Source organism: Pteropus vampyrus, unplaced genomic scaffold (genome assembly GCF_000151845.1).
Source record: "Pteropus vampyrus isolate Shadow unplaced genomic scaffold, Pvam_2.0 Scaffold1, whole genome shotgun sequence".
Lineage (NCBI taxonomy): Eukaryota > Metazoa > Chordata > Mammalia > Chiroptera > Pteropodidae > Pteropus > Pteropus vampyrus.
In genome coordinates this window covers 9,318,510-9,337,283 of record NW_011888782.1, presented here as the reverse complement: position 1 = coordinate 9,337,283, position 18,774 = coordinate 9,318,510, and the positions used below count along the sequence as shown (strand labels likewise).

The following is an 18,774-nucleotide window of genomic DNA, read 5'->3' as shown; positions in this document are numbered from 1 at the left end:
TTGACCATGAATGATCATTGAAACCATTATTGCATTAAAAAATGGCCACTAAAATATTTCCATCAAATAGTAATGTTTTCATAGAGGAAGGTAGGAATCCTCTTTGCATTATAAAAGAAAATACATATAAAATGGCTAGCATAATATATGGCACATGATAGATGTTTGGCCATTATTAGTTGAATCTTAGTCCACATTCTCCTTTGAAGAAAGAATAAGACAAAGTTATAGTAGCCTCAGGAGCTGTCTTTGGGATAGTCTATGATGGGAATGGAACATGTTCTTTTCCTTAGGAATATTTTGGATCCTTTGGTTATTTAGGGATAAACATAACTTGCATCTTTTCCTGAGATAGAGGAACAGCCTTAGGAGTTGTCTAAAAAGAGTGTCTACAATACTTGTCTTAGGTGAAAATTGGGGAGGTGGGGCAATTCTTTTTGCATTTCAATGAAATGTCCAATGAGACCTTTATCCATTGTTGCTTAAAGGGCAAACAGCTGCCACCAGAAAAGTATCCCTTGACCCAGAAAACATTTAGTGTTATGTATTAGATATCTGATTTAGCTCCTGCACAACCATGAAATGATATCAGCTCATTTATGTCTTTTATGGCCTTTTGAGTCCAGAGGAGGGGGCTCCCTGAGATCCTTTCAGAGGGTCCATGAAGTCAAAACTATTTTTGTAATTATACTAAGATGTTATTTGCCTTTTCTACTCTCATTTTCTCATGAATATGCAGTGGTGTTTTTCTAGAGACTGAATGATGTGTGATATTGCAACACAGTGAATGCAGAAGCAGATTGGATAATCTGGTTGTCATCTGTTAACTATTAAAGAGATCTGCAAAAATGTAAAACAATGTTAGTCTCTCACTAGTTTATTTTGGTTTAGAAAATAGAGTTATTTATATTATATACTATTTGTGGAAACATGTTTATTATTGTTATTTGTAAGTGAATTAATAAATATTTCAATATTTTCTCTTTTAATTTTCAATATGGTAAATATTGAAATATATCACCATGTGGACAAAAAGCTTTTTGGGGTTCTTAATAATTTTTAAATTATGGAGATGTCCTAAGAGAAGATGGTTAAGAACTAATGATGTAGAAGAGAGAGACTGGACTGAACGCTAGAAAATGGTACAGCCAAGAGATGTAGAATTCTAATAATCAATTAGCATTTAACAGATTATATTAGTGTGGATACTTTATTCCAAATACTTCTAAAGGAGAATAAAAACTCTAAGAGCACTTAAAAGTTTTGCCTTAAACCATTCAAGCAAAACCAGACACACTCAAAATAATTAATGAAAAGGAAAAAAAACCAGATAAATGTTTCTAAAAAATTCTAGCAGGAGAGGAATTGATGTGAGGTTAGTAAATTATCATGTATTTGTAATGGCACAGTCTTTTAAAATAAATTGAAAACATTGAATTAAACTAATAAGCTTTGAAAGTTTCTAAAAAATTCATTTGAGCTTGGAAGGCTGGGAGAATGGGGTGAAGGGTTAAAGAAGTACAAATTAGTAGTTGACAGATGGTCATGGGGATGGGGAGCACGGCATAGGAAATGCAGTTAGCATTAATATGTTGGCTTGGTGGAAGGCCAGAGGAGGGAGGGAGTAATTGGGGGGATCATTTTATAAACTATGTAGATCCTTAACCAATGTACTGTATACTTGAAACTAATTTAAACAAATTTCTATTTTTATTTTCTTTAGGAAAAAAATAAGGAAAAATTTTTCTAAAATTGCAAACTAGCTAAATTAACCAATATTTTGTTAATTTCCTTTACTAATATTTTTCTTTATTATATGTGCCAGCAATTACAATGCACTGTTTTAACTAATCTGAGGAAAACATAGCTGCTCAAATACCAAGCCAGTGTAGTAAGCATTAAAAAAATACTTGGATTCTCAAAGAGCGGGGAATATTTTACATGCAGATTGATAATATGTTTAACTACAACCTTTTAGTAGTGTGTTCTATCCCATGATTCATCTTCGTGAGTCATGATTAACATGACCTATTTGTACATATTTAGTTTTTGAGAATCAGGTAACAATAGGTGATATACTCCAGTGGTATCATTAAGATTCAAGAGCTGTTACAAAGGCAGGTCTTTGGAATAACGTTTCATTAATTGCCCACGTAGTTTTCAATCAGTAACTCTCCCCTAATTATTTTGAAAGTTCATCTTCGAGTATGCATTTCTCAAAATAACATTTGTCATTTTTTTCATTGCAAAAGTAATATGTATTCATTGTAAAATATAGTAAATATGGAGATGATAAAAGAACTAAAGTATTTGTAGACACATCTTTCTAATGATGATCACTCTATTAACATTTTGGTACTTATCTTTCTAGTCTTTTTTGGTATGTAAATATAAACATATGTATATATTTTTTTTTGCAAAAATAGGACCATACTGTTTTGTAAATTGATTTTTTCCTCCAATAGTATTTTATTAACACTTTTGCATATACACTTTTTTAGTAGTGACATTATCTAAAGTTCTTCAAGTATTTTTATTGCCATTATCTTAGATTATGAGACCTTGTCATGATGTCTTGGAAGTTAGATCACTCAGGGTTCTTAGCTGCAAACAACAGAAACTAGGAACTAACTGGCTAAATTTCACAGAAAAAGAATTTACTGGAAACAACAGCAGCTCCCAGGATGGGAGTGGGGGTGTGGGGAGGGGAGAGATAGGCCAACCAGACTCAGAACATGAAAACAATTGCCCACTACAATGAAGCATTAGAATTTCTACCTACATTTGTGCACAGTTTAAAATTAGGCCTACCTGCTTGACTCTGCCAAATCTATTCCATTCACTTAGACTAGAGCTAAGAGAAAAGAGATATAGGCTGGATCCAAAATGGTGAAAGATTAACAATGCAGACGCTGATATAAATGGGAAAGACTTCGGTAGCTCTGAATCTAAAGGGGTTATTAGATCATGAAACTAGCAGACTAAAGATCCTTCAGCTTGCTGCATTGCAAGTTAGATGTAAGACAAGCAGGTTTTCATTTCTCATTATTTCTGTTTATGGAGCACACACGTAATTGTTATTTATTTGAGTGATAGGAATGACCACAGTGAGCTGCCTGAAGAGGCTTGTGAAGCTCAGCTGGAAACAAAGGCTAGACCACCTGAATGTAAAATGCTCAGTCTGTGGTGACATGGAAAAGTGGAGGAGGTGAACCCAGGATGTAAAATTAAAACAGAAAATGTTGCTATATTTATTAATTCACTTATAAATAACAATAATAAACTCATATGGTACTATAAATAGAACCTGGTAAACCTTAACATTTAAGGCTGATCTATAGAATAGTGGCAAATCAAGCCCTTTCATCCCCCCTTACCCCTCCCCTAAGTTGCTAAGTCTGAGACTATGTGTTAGTTTGATTGATAGAACAGCTTGAAACTAGGCTATTTGAAATATGAGATGAATTCTTGGGGATAGGCGAGAAAATATGCCATTCTGAAAAGCCGTCTTCTACGAAAATCATTGCATAATGGCATTCAGCAGCATTAAAAATGACATGGAGAAGAAATAGTGCTTTGAGAATAGAATTTCTCTTAGCTTTCTTTAGAGTTCAGAGGAGTTCTTCCAGAGAAATGCACTCTTGGTTGGTTCAGTAAAACTGGATCGCCAAGAACTGTTCTAATTGGGAGAAGCTGTCCTCCATACAGCACTGGACTCAGTGGTGACAAAAAATATTAGTCTCTGTCCTCCTCAACCCTCTGTCTCCATCTTACCACCCAAAAAGAAAAGAGGCCTTAGTAATGTTCAATCCTTAAAAATGGGAGCTTGCCAAGAAAATTAGTGCCCTAGCCTATGCAATTGTTCATTTTAATCCTCATGTTTTCTCAGAAAATAAGAGCTTCAAAGAGTTGGCAATAAAGGGAAGTTACGAAATGGACATTAAGTGGAGAAAGAAAAAGGAGGGAACTCACAAATTGAGAACCTACCAGTCCCACTTACTTTGCTCATATTTACTTGGTGAATTCTCCAAACCACTCTGTAAGTAGGCATCGGTATTTCCATTTTACAGGAGTTAACTGAAACTCAGATAGGTTAAGGGATTTATTTAGCATCTGCCCAAAACCACAGATGCTAAATAAAAGAAGCCAGGCGCAACAGTGGTTTCCTCTGCTTCATACTTTTTTCACCATAATCTTTGAGGGCAAGGAAAAGGTGAAGGACATTGCACTGATGGAGACAGGGGAGATGAAGAAACAAGACTATTTTATGATATTTGTAATTGACATTTGTTGTCGACATCTGCATTTGTAGTTTGAGCCCAATACAAAATGTATAATACAAACTAATATTAATGTAAAGAACTAATTATTTTCTGAGTTTGCTTAAAAATATTGTCATTAGCATTAATATAATGGCTAGGAGGAGAGACAGAGGAAAGAGCAATTAGGGGGATCATTTTATAAACTATATAAATGTCTAACCTATGTACTGTATACTTGAAACTAATAATAAAATAAAATAAAATAAATAAAATAAAATAAAATTAAAACATTGTCATTAACCACTAATTAATATGAGATCTCTGTGGCTCACATTTCCATGCTCTTTACATTATCAGAAGTATTTTTGTGATAATTCATTCCAATATATTCTAAGTTTTGTAAATGGCTCTATAATCTATCAATCCTATCTATCTATCTATCTATCCATCCATCCATTCATCATCTATCTATCTACCTATCTACCTACCTACTTATCTACCTACCTTCCTACCTACCTATGTATCTGCCTGTTTGTCCGTTTGTCCATCCATCCATCCATCCATCCATCCATCCATCCATCCATCCATCCATCCATCCATCATTCTTTATATGTATACACACATATATATGTATGTGTGTATATATATATATATGCACACATTTACTACACACTCAAAAAGTTTTTAATAGTGGGGACTCTAAGTTTTTATGTAACTTAAAACAATATAATAACATTTTCTGATTGTAAAAATAATCTTTGCTCATTGAAAAAAATTTGAAAGTGTGAGAAAATAAAAATCACTCAAATCTTATAAATCAGTGGAAAATACTGTTATCAGTTGTTGCACTTCCCTATATTCTAAAGGGTAATTGTACAGAAAAAATCTTTTTGTTTTGCGATAATTATAGATTAACAAGAAGTTACAAAAATAGTTTAGAGCCATCCTGTGTACACTTACCAATTACACCCAATGGCTACATCTTATGTAACTACATCTTATGTAACTTATGTACAATATTAAAACCCAGGAAATTGACATTTGTACAATATATGTGTATAGATCTGTCATTTTTATTATATGTGTATATTCGCACAACCACCATCACAATAAAAATTGTATATGTATGTTTTAAAAATTGGGATCATTCTATAAATATTTTTAACTTTTTTCTATTTAACAATATACTATATTGAGAACATTTTCCAATATAATTAACATCTCTCCCACAATTATAACATTTTTTATGTCTGTTTAGTATTCCACTACATAAACATACACATTTGTGTGCATTTTGAATAATTTCTTTAAAGTAAATGGAATTAGGTGGTTAATAACTATGGACATTTTAAGGGTATTTACTTCATACTACTGAATCACTCCTGAAATGTGTCAATTTACACTTATGTGAGCCAAAATAAATGATAATGCCCATTAACCAGTGACTTAGCTAAGGTGGATTTTAGCACTGAAATAAATCAATGTCTATTTGATAGGCGAAAAGTAATTTTATTATGTTTTAATTTGTATATATATGAATCCTAGTGAGGTTGAATATTTCTTATGTTTATTGAACATTTATATATCTTTCTTATAAATTACTTATATTTTAGTCAAATTTCCTATGGTGGATTTTTTCCTTTATATATTTGTAAGCGTCATTTATGTGTTAAGGCTATTATTCCACAATTCTATATGTGATAACATTTCCGTGTGTTTGTTGTTAGGTTTTTACTTTTGTTCATAATGACTTTGCTGTACTAAAGTTAAGAATTTTTGTTTTATTAAATCATTTTAAAAATAATTTCTGCCTTTGAAGAGTTCTTTTTCACATTGAAATAATTAAGTTATATTTTCTTTTGGTTCTTTAAGATTTCTTTTTCATATTAAACTCTTTAAACCACCTGCTGTATAGTGTATAAGTATCTAGTTTAATATTTATTCTAAATTATTAGGTATCCCAGCAATACCTACTAAAACTAAAGTCCTTTTAATTAACTTGAAACATTTATCATGTATTAAAATTATATGTATACTGCCCAAAAGATAGAAAGTAGATTTTAACTCATATTCATTCATTAATGTACTCATTTATTCATTCATTAATTTATTCATTCTTCCATTCATGCATTTTACTATGTACTCTGAATGAATAGTTAAAATGATGCAGAAGATAGACAAGGTACCTGTTCTTATAAGACTTTCATTCTTTTAGGAGTGGGTTAGGGAAGGGAAGAGATTAAAGCAAATAAAGAAAAAATTATAAGAATTTTAGAGAGAGGTTCTATGAGAAAGAGAAAATGACTGATTCTTATGACCTCATACTCTAGTCCAAGCCACCATCATCTCTTGCTTAGCTTATCTGTGGTTTCTTAATTGGAACTCTTGATTCTGTACTTGATCTCTTTTAGTCTGTTCTCAAAACAACAGCCATAGCAATCATTCTGAAACACAAGCCAGATCATCTACCTTGTCTGCTCAAACCCTTCAATGGCCTTGAAACATCATACATTTGTATCTGACTGTTTTAGTGGGAAAAGAATCAGGGATGAAAGGGAGACTTTTCAGAATCTATCTGCCATCCTCCCATGTCACTGAGATAAGACAAAGCCCTCAGATGGCCCTGGAGTCCCCACATATTCTCCCCTGCCCTTCAACCTCTCTCGCCACAGCTCTACCACTCTGTCTTTATCCCTCCAATGCAGGCATGGACCCTTGGACGTCCTCAAATAGAACAGGTACTCTGGGCCTTAGGGCCTGTGCTCTGGCTGTTCCCACTGCATGGAGGGTGCTGCCTGCACATGACCTCTGGCTAACTCCTTACTCTCCTTTAACTCTACTTATATGTTGCCTCTCATTGCCCCTGACCACCCCATAATGATGTAATCTACTCCTCCCCAGCCGTACTCCTGCACTGCTCATATCCCTTACCCTGCTCTCTGTTTTCTTTCTTCCACAGCACATCTTGCTTTCTGACATGCTGTTTGCTGTGGTTATTTGTCATCTGTCTTACCTCACTTGAAAGTAAATTCCATAGCGCAGGAATCTTTGCTTTCTTCATGGTGTATGCGCAACATCCAAAATGGTGCCTGGCATGAAGCAAGCATTTAATAAATATATATTGATTAAATGAGGCTGGGGATTACTTAATGAGGGGTGAGATGAGGACATTCGAACTGAGTTTTGAGTGATAAGCAGCCTCCTCTGACAAGATCTAGGATAAGACTCATTCAGGCAGATACTTAAAAACTTTTATATAAAAGCTCTTCTAAGCACTTTTCAAACGAACATTATTTCATCTAATCCTCGAGCAACCCTACAATGTAAGTATGATTATTAATGCCATTATACAGTTGAGGAAATGAAGCACAGGGAAATTAAGTTATCCACCCAAAGTCACACAGGCAGTATCTAAACACAGGCAGAAAGTCAGTATGGGGCAGAGCCTGCACACTTAACAACGACGCATTGTTGCCTTCAAGACATAGTCAGTGTCAAGGCCCTGATGCTAGAACAAACTTGGAGCTTTTGGAAGCAAGTTTATGGCTGGTGTTTATTTAGGAGTGAGAAGTATATGGACTGTATTCAGACAGGTAGGTGAGGGCAAAAACATAGAAGGCCTCAAGGTTAAGGTAAAGGGCAAGGTAAAGATTGCTCTCATTGCTGGAGGCTTTTAAAAGTACAGGGATGTGATTCCATTTAGTTGTAGAAAATTGCTCTAAACCCTGAATGGAGAAGGAACTTGTGAAGGTGAAGCAGGAGGTAAATAAAAAGTAAAACACCCTCATAAACAATTCTGCTTCCCCTGGTTATATTTCTTCAAAGTTATATTAGTTTTTAAATACTTCCTTGAATCTAATTCTTGCTATGTTAGTTAATGTAATATCTTTACATTTTTAACTATGTTTCATTATTTTTACATAGCAAACTTTAATTTCTGAAAATGCAGATGATGCAATATTAGAACTTTTGAGAAGACAGATATAAAAGCCTCATATGCATGATGTCAAGCTATAACAAGCTATAACCAATCCATAATGTCCCAGCTCACTTCCAAAATTCAATCATATTTATTGAAACAGCTTTATTGAGGCATCATGTGCATTCCATAAACTTCACCCAGTTTAAGGAAATAAATTCAGTGATTTTTAGTATATGTCCATGGTTGTGCAGCCATCACTACATTCTCATTTTAGAACATTTCCATCACTCCAATAAGAAACTTTGTGCCCATTAGCAGTCACTTCCCATTCTCATCTTCAGACCTAGGCAACCATACATCTACATTCTGTCTCTGTAAATTTATTTTTTCTGGACATTTCATATAAATGGAATCATTTGACATATGATCTTTCATGTCTGGTTTCCTTAGCTTAGCATATGTTTTTTAGGTCTGTTGACGTTGTAGTATGTATCAGTACCACATGCTTTTTTGTTGCTAATTAGTATTCCATTATATGGTAATACTGCATTTTGTTTCTTACTCATGGATGGATGTATGGATTATTTCCACTTTTGGCTATTATAAATACATAAATTTGCTTTAGACATTCTCATACAAGTCTTTGTATGGACACTGTATTTCTATCGGGTGGAGATTTCTTTGGGAGTAAAATTGCTGGGTCTTTTGGTAAATTTATATTTAACATTAACTTTCAAAGTCTTAAAATAAAACCAGAATGTCCTACATCATGACTTTATTTTGATAAATTATCATCCCCCAATAATTTTGATTATTTTGCTATTAAATGTAAATGTGTAAAACTAGCTTTGTTATATATTGGAAATTTTAACTTATTTAATGGAAACTGTCTTTGTATTTCATAATGTTTCAGATATTGAGAAATAATTTCTCCATGCTCATAGATTTTTTTTCTTGGTGCTCAATTTATGATTTGATTAAACATGTCTTTAAAATGAAGATGTTCTGTAAATTATTGTTTTAGAATATATAACATATGGAGCTATTTCTGTCTTTAAAATAATCTTCTGTGGAACAAGAGGCTTGAAAAATCACACAATGAATATCTTTCTTCTTTGTTATTTTAGCTGCTGACATTTTAAATTCAATTTAGCAATGGTCTTATATTTTTAAAGTTAATGAAGTGGATTTCAGGTTCAGTTAACAGTAATTTAAGATGACAATTAAATTATTAGTGAAGCTAATTATTAAATGGAAAATTCACTGTAATGCTCAAGCTTGTAATAAAATCTTAGGTTCAAATGCTGTGAGCTGGTAGCTGTTTTAACAAAGCACTATAATAGTAAGGTTGATAGATGACAATTCTGCACATGGTTTTATTTCCAGTAGGCTGAAGTTTAATATTTAGGTTCATTAATTAGTTATGATTTTATTTACCTAAGTCATGTAGGATGTAAAACACTTTGCTTCATAGCATCTCAAGCAGTATTTCTAAATATAAACATTTCATTATATTTCTCTCATCATCTCAAGCTCATATGACAAGTGTAGTAATTGCCATGTTTATTAAATAAAAATACAATAGGAATGATGCTGCTAAGAATCCTTTTGTGCCTTTATTTTGGTAAAGAAGTACATGTATTTGGGGGAGATACACATCTGGAGAAAAATTGCTGGGGCATGAGGAGTGCTATGTTCAATTTTGATAGATAAGGCCAAATTATTTCCCAAAGTAGTTAAGCCTCTTAATACTCTCGCCACCAGTGTTTGAGAGTGTCTGTTGCTCCATCTCATATTAATAGGTAGAACTGGAGACAATCCAAGTCCAACAGTGAAATGGATGACTAAGTTGAGGTATATGTACACAGTGGAATAGTATACAGCAATGTTACCTGAACCCTATAGTTCCTTTTCATTACTAAGATTTTAATTTTGGTTATTTTAATTTTATAAATTAGTTTGGGAGGAACCAACATCTTTATAGATTTTTTTTCCCATCTAGGTGTATCTATGATGTCTCTCCATTTATTTAAGTCTTCTCTCAAGCTGTTTAGAATTAGTAACTTTTTCTTTTTAAAACTCAATTATAATCATATAGTTAAAATATAAATCCATTCTTGTTGTTAAAAAAAGTAAAACATAGCAAATAAGTCTATAATCCCAGATTCGGTTATATCACTTTTGCTTTTATAGGGCTATCTATGGTTACCAATTTGAGGTGTTCCCCTCCAAGCTTTTCTATGTATCTACATATGTGTAAATGTACCCATAGAAGACATATGGTAATGTATCATGATTTTTTGTCTACATGAATTGTATCTTGTAATCTATGTATTTGTGTTTTTTGTTATTCATTTTCCCATCTCAACAATATGGCTTAGAGCTCTTTCTGTTCTAGAACATGAGAATTCCCTCATTCTTTTAAATTAACAACTAGTACTCAAGAGAATGGAAATGCTATGGATTATCTATCCATTCTATTAATGGATATGTATATTGTTTCAATTTTTTTGATTATAAATAATGCTAAACCACAGCCTATACACATCTCCCTGTGTACACTTACAAGATTTTTTCTAAAGTAGATTTTGAGAAGTAGAATTGGTCAAAGGTTAGCCATATGAAGTTTTGATTAGAACTGTGTAATTCTGCTCTACAAATATTTTTTCCCATCGTCATGCCCACTAAGAATGTATAAAAAATTTCATTTCTATCCTCTCATCAATACTTCATATTTTAGATTTTACCATGGGAAATGGTAAAAATGAATGATTACTGCACTCATGAATTTTACATTGAATGTCATAAAGTATATAAATAGTTATAAGGTAATAAAAATAATGCCTTAAAGGTTGCTGAACCTGCAGAAGGAATAGCTTGTGGGTGCTTGGCAATGAGAAAAGGTGTTAGCTTTTCCTCAGGATGCCTTAGTGAATTCTTCTCAGCCAAAGGTGTAGGCTCAGAAACCCAGTCAGTCTCTTGGCTCTCTGAGTGGATTCATTTTTCAGGAATAGATTCACCATAACCAAACTTACTGAACCTGAAGTGCAGAACCAATTTATTAATGCACAGGAAGAATAAAAGTGCCAAAAGGTCCAGTCATGCTCGCCAACTGTCACCTTCTGTTCACTGTGACCCTACACAGAAAGCCAAATTATCATTTGAATGCCAGCTAGCCCAGTTTTTTTTTTTTTTTAAGAAAATATACCCACATGGCAGTCCATTTGGCTTGTAGTCTCTGTGAAGCCTCTCAACTGGAAAAACCAGTTTATAATCTTGACCAATGAGAATGGAATGAGAATGAAGAGAAAGAGTAGAGTCAGTTATAGGAAACACCACATTCACAATATGGAACATACCTGCCCTGGTCAGGAAGTTGTCTCCTAGGCTAAGACATCCTCCCTCTGGACATGGCTGGGGTAGGTCCAGCCAATATTTGCCTCTAGCATTCTCTTTTTTTCTGGACTTTCAAGGATGGACAATCCTCTATATAAGGGGTACATTATATTTTACTATAATTGAATGTTATTCTCTAGGAGTGATCCATGTTATTTAATTCTAATAATAAAATCAATAATTACAGTCGGTGATGTTTATTTAGGGCTTAAGATGTGCTGGGCGCAGTTCCAAGTGCTTTAAATACATTAACTCATTTAATCCTCTTTAAAGTGTCTTTTTCTATCTCTGTTTTTGTCCATCATGTGTTGGTTTGAGAGCTTATCTAACTGAGAGAGGAAACTCATTTATTTTATTTACACATTCTTGGAGTGACCCTCAATATTGGTGCAACATATGGAAACAATTAAAATACATCAGAAATTCTAAGTAGAAGAGATTCTTTTTCACTATGTCAATAAGGAAACTCCTCATGAAGGTAGAGTAAGGGCTTTAAAGCATGAGTAGAATTTTTATTGATATAGATAGAAGGAAATTCTATGCTCTTAAAAAATATATGACAGTTTTCTTGCTTAAAAGGTAAGGTTTGACTGATCTGCAAAGTTGTCTTATGTGAAATACTTAATTTATCAATAATGCCTGATAAAGGAGATGTATTTTATAAAGAATTTGCTATTGAGGGTAGGGACGGGGAGCAAATATGAATATTTTTATTGTCTGATTAAGCTAAATGGATATAAAACAAAATGTCATTGGCTCTGTGAGCTTTTTCTTTCTAATTGTGTTTTTCACACAATTGTACGTTATATATCTTAATGAAAATGAGGCTCAAGAGATGCTCTTAAAATCCAGGAGGGGAAATTAGAATGCATTGCCCTTGATTGAAGCATTTGTTATTTTAGAGGAAAAAAGCATCAGTGGTCACTTATAAATGGTGAGTCTGACCTACATTGCAGAGCTAGCAAATTTCCTTGGGAACCTGATCAATAACACACCATTAAAAGAGGACCTTGCTAATAGCCTTTCCTTAGAAAAAGCTAAGGTTGACAGTCAAGAAAACAATTTGTTCAATTTCCTCTACTCTCCTGGAATTCTCATCAGATAAAATTGCTCCTTATTTCATAGTCATGAAAACATTTTATTTAAAATAATAATATTGATGTTCGTTGTATTTTTATTTTATTTTATTTTATTTATTTTTATAGATGAGGCAACCCTTGGTTGACCTCACAGATTGCAAGGATCTTGTCAGTTTACAATCCCTTATTTTTTTTTAATTTTTAATTTTTTACACCTACAGCATTTGGTCTTCCTAGGTGGTCTCCCATCCAAGTACTAATGAGGCCCAATCCTGCTTAGCTTTCGAGATCATATGGGATCGGGCTTGTTCAGGTTAGCATGGCTGTAGACTCATTTATATCAAAAATACTTATTGTATTTTTGATATAAAAGTTATACATAAGGCCTGCTGAATAATTATGGTAGCGGGCTAGCTGTGCCTGATAACCTGTCTTCCAACTTCCATTACAGTACCTTGAAAAGATGCACAGTTAAGACCCAAACTGGCAACAAAAGAGGAAACTAATGGAAAGACAGAAAGTCAAAGTCTGCATGAAATTTCTACTATCATTGATGGAGATGAATTGAGAATCTTATTCTTGGACTATCATACCACCTGCCCATGCTTTACATCAGAACTATATAGTCTCAAAGATGACAAGAGGAGATAGTAAGTCAACTCCTACAGAAAGGCAGCTGTCCTTAAAATCAGGATTTCTCAACCTTGGCACTATTTACTTGGGACCAGGTAATTCTTTGTTGTGGGGGCTGTTCTGTGTATTGTGAAATGTGCAACAGCATCCTAGTCTCTATTCACTAGATTTTTGAAGTACTCTTTACCTTCACCCCTAGTTGTGACAAGCAAAAATGTTTCCAGACATGGCCAACTTCCTTGAGGGGCAAAATGGACTATCTTGAGAATGTTGACCTAAAAAACTAGAATAGCCAGAGCTTAGAGATTCCTCTCTGTCCCAACTCTCTTTTGCTACCATTAGATCCTCTTTTTTCATTTTTTATGACAGGAGTTCAAGGGGGACAGACTGCAGTGCTCTGAAGTCTGAGGCACCTTGTTCCTAAAAAAAATTTAAAAAGTGCATTTGGAACCCAATTCATCCATGGTGCTAGAAGTTAAACTAATAGTTACCTTTGAGGGAGAGTAGACAAAGGTGGCTTCTGTAGTGATAGAAATATTCCATAAATTGATCTGGTGGTGGTTAAACATGTGATAAAATTCATTGAGTCCATCTGTTTAGCTGCATACATTTATTTAAGTTATATCTCAGTCAACAGCAACAACAACAACAACAACAACAACAACAATGAAAGGCTTGGGAGAAAGAAAACCCAACATGGGGCATGTCAAAAGGAAAAGGGCAAGGGACCATTTCTTTGAAGATTGTAGAGAGAACATACCTCTGAAATTAAAAGATGTAAACATTTATGAATGCACGTGCTTGCATCAAATAGCTTCTCATGTAGTCCATGCCAGCGGTCCTCCATAATCTCTATGACGCAAAGGGAAAATTAGCATTAAAAGCTGGGGCTGTTATTCAACCTATTGTCATAATCTTGGAGATTTTTCAGCAAACTGTGAGGAGAATGGATTGGTTCTAAAAATGCATGAGATGGCCTATCAAACTGTACTAACAGAAGCAGACTCCGCAGGCTCACTAGGAAGTCAAGAAAGAGAAGCTCCATATCATTCATTTGCCTGCCTCCTTGAATGCAAGCATTGTACTAGCTAGTATTCTATGCAGCTCTTCTTCTATCACACAGGTACCATTTTTTAAGGCAGAGACTTCTCTGTTCCCCATCTCTCTAGTAACATCAATTCTACATCTAAATCTAGAGAGCAATATCCTAGACAATGCTATGGCAGAGTAAAGTGCAAGGGGCCAGCAATGGCTTATTGTTTTAGAGAATACACAAATAAAGCATTGTATCAGGAGTCATGACAGTGAGCAAGAAGTATGCATTAAGTCAGGCTTGACATGTGTGTAGAGCAGTCAGAATTCCTGAGTGGTCAATGTAATAGTGGCAGATCTGGCACCTTAAATCATGTATCATTTATGTAACAATGATGTGCATACTACACTTATGATAAATCCTCTAGCTTCTACTTCTAACCATATTTCCATCTCTAATCCTCCCCCATATAGAGATTTAGGAGGCTGCTGCTAAAAGCAGCAGTATGCCCAGAGTAGTCAGTGCATCTGCCATTTCATAGATTCTAGCAGGTCCTTATTTTGAATGTGATCATTCTGTCCACAGTGATTAGAATGCTTGAAATGGTTAATGTGTTGAGTGTAATTCATCTCTTAGGTCTTCAGTGTGTTCATAGTGGTTAATTTGTCTAGACCAAAAGGGCCTGCACTGTTCATTTGTATTTCTTTGGCATCTTCTCTAGGCCTAGATGAACTCTAGTATGTTTAGGAGGTAAAGTGACCTGAGGACATACATGTCCATGGGCTTTTTGCATGCCACTCTGGGACATGAGTTTCTACTGTCCCAGGATTGTTCTGTTGGCTTGGCTGTTCAGGCTCTTAAATAGCCTACCTCCTCTCCCAAAGATGAAGGAACCACCCCTGACCTGCCCATCCTAGCTCTAGCAGCTCCCCACCAGGGATGTTCAATAAGAATGAGACTGACTAGTTTACCTTGTCCAAACTCCAGCCTGAGACCCAAGAGACCTTACCGCTTAGCCTTCTACCAGTCTTTCTCTCTCATCTAGCATTTTCAGAGTTTAAGGAACCCCTGCCATCGATGACCTCCACATATTTCTCTTTCACCTCCTGGCTTTGTGTAGTAAGAGCCATTATTCACTGAATCTCTCATTTATTAGCATTCAATCAGCAAACATTTATTTAGCATCTACTGTACTCCAGGCATTACTTTAAGGGTGAAGGCTATAGCAGTATATGAGACAGACAAGATTCTCATTCTCTTGGAGCTTATTTCCTAGTGAGAATATACACCAAGTAAATAAACAATCAGACAAGTATATATTAGATAATAATGAGTACTATGATACAAATAAAACCTGGATATGTGATATTGACTGGGGTGGGAAGTACTGAGAAAGTGTAGTTGTTTGCCTAGCAAATAAGAATGCCAAAGATCTAGGAAAGTCTTAAAATAGCCCCAGGATTATTAACACTTATTTCTGCTTGTTTCTTCCAAAACAAACTACTTCCTAAATATCCATGTGTTCCCTTACCCCAGAAAGGCTGAGTAATCCAGCTTTAATGCTTGGCTCAGGTTAATATCACCCATTCATGGTAGCACCGTCCCCTTGTCAGTGATTGGTCTAAAGATCTGGGCCTAAGTCAATCAGCACAGAGCATTTTCCTGTTAATAGGGCTTGGTTCAGGAATAGGCATAAGATCTAATTTGAGTCAATGAGATGTGTAGGGAAGTTTTCTAGAAATGTCTTTCTATGTTTTAATGTAAAGAGATGATCTGACTTTCTTACTAGCTGTGAACAAGGAAGCGATCTGATGCAGTTGTTCTTGGCAGCTGGCCTATGAATATGAAGGAAATACTCCTTAGAGGAAATCTGATCTCTAGATAGCTGAGTGTAGAGAAGGAAATTATCTGCTTCTTGAGGACATCAGTGAACCCCTAAGCCAACCCATATTGAAAGCCTGCTCTTCATCACTCATCATTCTTGTGCAGGCCACAGCTTCTGTTTGTTTATGCACACAGCAGGCCAGAGAGGCCCCAGGAGCAGCCCTCAACCAGTGATGGATGAGAGGTGATAAATAACTACCTCAGCTTTCCTGTCTGTTGCTTGAGACAACTCCGAACATCACATGTGATAGACAAGCGCTCTCCAAGAAGAGAATGTTTACCCTGAGCTGTGAATGACAACAAGAAGTCATCTTGTGGGAAGAGTGTACACAGCTGAGGCATAGGTTGGCAAAGACCCTAATGTGGGATTTGTTTTGGCATCTTCCAGAATCAGAAAAAAGGAGGGCAAGTACGGCTGGGCCCTGGGTAGCTGACAGCGGGAGGTCTAGAATCAGGGAATCTGGCTAAGTCCTCCTCCTCATCTTGCTTGCAGTTTGGTCTTGAGCAAGTTATTTAACCCTTTTGAGTTTTTCCTCACCTTTTAATGGGCTTAATAATAGCACCCCTATGACAGGGCTGTTATGAGAATCAAATAAGCTCATAAATGTGAAATGTTTATCACAGTCCCTGGCCCACAGTAGTTATTCTCTCATCTAGATTAGGTTTGCTTGCCTAATGTTCAATTTGCCATGGAGTTTATATCTTTTCGGGGTCATTGTCAGAATGAGCAGAATAAAATCACACCCAGCTGAACCCTGAGACAACAGAGTGCAAATTACCACTGGTAAACCCTGAGGAACCATAACTAAGCATTTTTTTTTTTAAATAGAGAGATTATCTGGGCCCATTTAGAGTTTTAGCTGCCCCAGTGTTTATCTCCTTGCCAGGAAATCTAGAAGCATGCCTTAAATGTTTACGAAATTTAAGATAAGTGTATCATCTGAGCAAAAACATATCGCCTCTCCTGTAGGAACATCAACTGCAAACTATCAAAAGAGAGTCTGTCAAAATACATAAAGATTGTGGCCCACAATAAACACTTTGGCCAATTTTTCCATCACATAAAATTAAAAACCTACTACAGACATGTTATAGAGAAAAACTTGAAGTGCTAATTTGGTTCTAATGGAACACACATAATTGATTACCTGATGGACCTTGACATATGTATTGTGGGCTGCCTTGAAAAGCTGCCTCTGGACTAGGCTCTCCAACAGATATTATTACTCTAGGAAAGATCCTGAAGTAGCCCTTATAAAGAGCACCAACAAAAATACTACTGCCTCTTTAGTCTATGTTCAGACCATGTTTAGACCATGTTTGCAAAAGCTACTGCAAAATTGCATATGCTAATTGAACAGATGATTATATTCAGAGCTTCCAGAGCTTACCTACAAGTGAGAAAAATTCCACCTAGAATGCTTTCAGCAGTGTGCTGTCATGAGTCCACAGAGAAAGCCAGTGGATTTAATAATGTGTATTCACTTATAACAACAAAAACCAAGAAAATTATTTCAACTCATCTGTCAGTAGTGATGTTTCCTGTTGAGCTCCCTGTCAGAGAAGTCTAATAAAATAGTAGAAACTGCTAAGTAATATTTATCCTAGGGCAGATAATATTTTTCTGACCTCTAGTAAGCTCTTAAAGAAACTAAACCCCTCTACATTTAGTCAAAAGCTGTTTAGTGACCATTTCTGTCTACCATCATATACTAATTTTCTATAATTATGTTCTATTAAAAATGAAATGAAGAGATAGAGGATTCAATTCCTAGCTCTGCGACTTGCTCATTCTTTGACCTTATTAATATTGATAGTAATAATGACAGTTAATATTTGTGACTGCTTACCAAGCCTCAAGCACTTTGCATAACACTTAACTTATACCCATTTCATTTAATATTTGTAGAAAGCCTTTGGAAGGGAGATATGTTATCACTCTATCCTTTTTATAATTGAGACAGAGAGACTTTAACAGGTCATCGATGGCAGGGATTCCTTTAACAGAGACTTTTACACTTGTCCAAAGTCACACTCTTAGATAAGTCGGTTGCGTTTCCAAGTTGGGCTGCCTGACCCGGAGGATCATGTATTCGCTGTGTGTTCTGCCTCCTCTGGGGCCAAATTTTCACATCTATATTTGTCTTCCTCTCCTGGGTAACCAGGGAGTCTAGAGCTTCCAGAGTTTCCAGACTTGGCATGGGAGTGAGTGGGGCTGGCTCACAGCTGAGGGCATGGAGCAAAGTGTGACTGAAACCAAGGTGGCAGGCCATGGGAGGGCAGGACAGGAAGCAAGGGAATGTGTGAAATGCCCACTCTCAGTCTAGTGATCCAGACTGAGGGATCAGCAACAGAGAACCTGCAAGACTGAGCAAGCAAGTGTGGGAGGCAGGCTGGAAGGACTGCCAGAGTCTGGGAGACCTAAGTCATGAGAACTTATTAGAGAGTGTTCAGGGCAAAGGGTGTTGGTAGGGCAGAACTGTGAAGGGTGCTGAGGACATTCCTGCAATCCATGAAACAAAGGTAATAACCATTCTCTCTTACGTGGATCTGTGAAGAGTAATA

At 35.5% G+C, this 18,774-nt stretch overlaps 1 pseudogene; it reads right to left on the bottom strand.

Annotated features, from left to right (window-relative positions):
* Positions 1-12,871: 12,871 nt before the first annotated feature.
* Positions 12,872-12,990, bottom strand: LOC111736931 (annotated as a pseudogene).
* Positions 12,991-18,774: the final 5,784 nt, after the last annotated feature.